At 50.2% G+C, this 2,317-nt stretch overlaps 1 pseudogene; it reads right to left on the bottom strand.

Annotated features, from left to right (window-relative positions):
* Positions 1–532: 532 nt before the first annotated feature.
* Positions 533–2,098, bottom strand: LOC123107563 (probable aldo-keto reductase 2; annotated as a pseudogene).
* Positions 2,099–2,317: the final 219 nt, after the last annotated feature.

Raw genomic sequence — 2,317 nt, 5'->3', positions numbered from 1 at the left:
TGTTTGGCATCGTGCCTCTTCATGGCTTGAGTTGGACAATATTAGTTGTCTGTCGTTGTAATTGTGGTGGGTGTGGTGGGTTGTTGGGCTTTGTATCAGTTGTGTCAACCATCTTCACTCTTCTTCTATGTTACTGGTATAATTCTCTATGGTGTATCCTTGAAAAAAAGGTGAACTGGATGAGAGATTACAAGCTGAAATACCAATATCTTCAACAATCTCAGAGTAACTGTGTGGTTCGGATAAACGGGCCATATGAGTTGGGAGTTATTTTGCATTCGGACTTGCCTCCCGGTTGTCCCAAGGCCCTTTTACAACAAATGGGCTTAACTTACTCACGACCACAACACATGGTGCTCCGTACATTATTTCCAGAGTCCATTCATACATGGGATCACAATGCTTCCCGGGATACAACATGATTAGTCAAGAAAACACACACACACACACACACACACACACACACCTTCGAGTGGTAGAAGAAATTATAAAGAAACAGTGAACTCTTTATTCCAGTTCCCACGAAAATTTGTCACTCGGCCTTCCAGGATGACATGGGAGGGGTCTCAGAGTCCTTCCAAGTGTTCAGGAAATCATGGTACGATCGCCCGCAACATCCGCCGATGCGTAGGACTCAAGCTCGGCCATCTCCTCTGGGGCGAGCTTCACGGACAGCGCCGCCACATTCTGGTTGAAGTTGTCGACCTTTGTGGTTCCTGGTATGGGGCACACATCGTTCCCCTGGTGGTGAACCCAAGCAAGTGCGAGTTGCGACGCCGTGCACCCCTTCCTCGCCACCATCGTGCTAACCCGCTCAAATACCATGGTGTTCTTCTCAAGGTTTTCAGCTTGAAATCTTGGCAAGTCCTGAATAAATGTGTTGAGCATTGTTGGGTTAGAAACTTAGAACAGAAGTAATAGTGTCAAAATCAAGATTTGTTGTACAAAGAGAAGGATTTGTCAAATACACGAGAGCGAAGTAGGCAGACATGCTTATAACAAACCTTGCGAAAGTCTTGTTCAGACAGTGTGTCGACCAGCTTTGGCACACTAGAGAAGAACCCTCTGCCCAACGGACTGTACGCCACAATTCCAATGCCAAGTTCCCTAAGATTATATACGAGCAGGAACAAAATTCAGACGATTACGGAACCAAAAATGACCATGACATGACATGATTGAGCATGAAAATGTACGTACCTGCAAGTTTATATCTTCCTCGACATCTCTCGACCACAACGACCACTCTAGCTGGACAGCGGTTATGGGATGAACCGTGTGCGCTCTTCGGATGGTCGACTCCGATGCTTCAGACAACCCAATGTAGTTTATCTTCCCCTCTTCAACCAGTTTCTTGAGTTCACCCATATGTGGATGCCAAGCGTGTAAGTTTCTTTCATGGATAGTGTTGTACTCCCTCCGTTCTATAATGTAGTGCGTATAGATTTTTTAAAAATATATAAAATTTGACCAAGTTTATATAGAAAACTATTTATATCTATAATACTAAATATAAAGTTTGACCAAGTTTATATAAAAAACTATTTATGAGATTTGACTTTTCCACTATCGGGTCTCAGTTTGGTGCATGTGGTCAACGCTCGTTGGTTTGACTAGTCAACGGGATTGGGTTGAACTGAGGTTGACTCGCTCACCGTGACCTCGATGGGCACGCTGACGTCGACGCGGTGCTGGTAGTAGAGGTCGATGCATTCGACGCCGAGGCGCCGGAGGCTGCCCTCGCACGCCGAGCGCACGTACGCCGGGTCGCCGCGGATCGCCCGCGCGCCGTCGGCGCCGGCGAGGATGCCGAACTTGGTCGCCAGCTGCACCTTGCCCCTCACCCCGCCCTGCAGCGCCTTGCCGAGGAGGAGCTCGTTGGTGTGCGGGCCGTAGATGTCGGAGGCGTCGAGGAGGGTGACGCCGGCGGCGACGGCGTGGTGGATGAGCGCGACTATGTCCGGCTCGGGCTTGGGCGGCCCGTAGTAGGCGGACATGCCCATGCAGCCCAGCCCCAGCGCCGACACCTCCAGCCCCTGGGAGCCCAGCTCATCCGCGGCACCACCGCCGTCGTCGCCGGAGCAGCAGCAGCAGCCATTGCCACAGGTTCCCTCCCTGGAACTGGAAACTAGCTTTGCCATGGCCACTGTAATGGATAAAATCGTTGAGTGAAGTGGAGAGGCCTGCACCTTCCACCTTCATTTATACTACAGCTTAGCGGGGTACTGTGGCGTCAGGGATTTGGTCACGCTCCGGCTGCTATGCACTGTCGTATCTTACCGATTTCTTCCGCAGGTTGTTCCCTTCATCCATGGTG

The sequence above is a fragment of the Triticum aestivum genome, chromosome 5A, assembly GCF_018294505.1.
Source record: "Triticum aestivum cultivar Chinese Spring chromosome 5A, IWGSC CS RefSeq v2.1, whole genome shotgun sequence".
In the NCBI taxonomy this organism is placed as follows: domain Eukaryota; kingdom Viridiplantae; phylum Streptophyta; class Magnoliopsida; order Poales; family Poaceae; genus Triticum; species Triticum aestivum.
This window is presented reverse-complemented; position numbering and strand designations above follow the sequence as displayed.